Source organism: Octopus bimaculoides, chromosome 8 (assembly GCF_001194135.2).
Source record: "Octopus bimaculoides isolate UCB-OBI-ISO-001 chromosome 8, ASM119413v2, whole genome shotgun sequence".
Taxonomy (NCBI): Eukaryota; Metazoa; Mollusca; class Cephalopoda; order Octopoda; family Octopodidae; genus Octopus; species Octopus bimaculoides.
The window spans coordinates 56,687,950-56,688,223 of NC_068988.1; positions in this window are offsets into that span (position 1 = coordinate 56,687,950).

Here is a 274-nt window from a genome sequence, read left to right on the forward strand (position 1 = left end):
GTCGATTGGTGAAAATTACCCAGATACGGCAACTTTAACACGAAATAACTTCTAAAATACCAAATTTTGTCAAAAATGTTCAAAGCAACCAGTGTTCTGTGTGAGACATTCCACCAGTATACGAAGTTTCAAACTGTTTAGTTAAAAAAAATTTAATTAAAAAATCTGAGCCAAACTGAACAGATCCCCTTATTGCAATTAATTGTTGGTGGTGTTATTGTTCCTATTTAATTATGAATATTTTTTCTTAAAGATTCTTTTTTTTTCTCTTTTT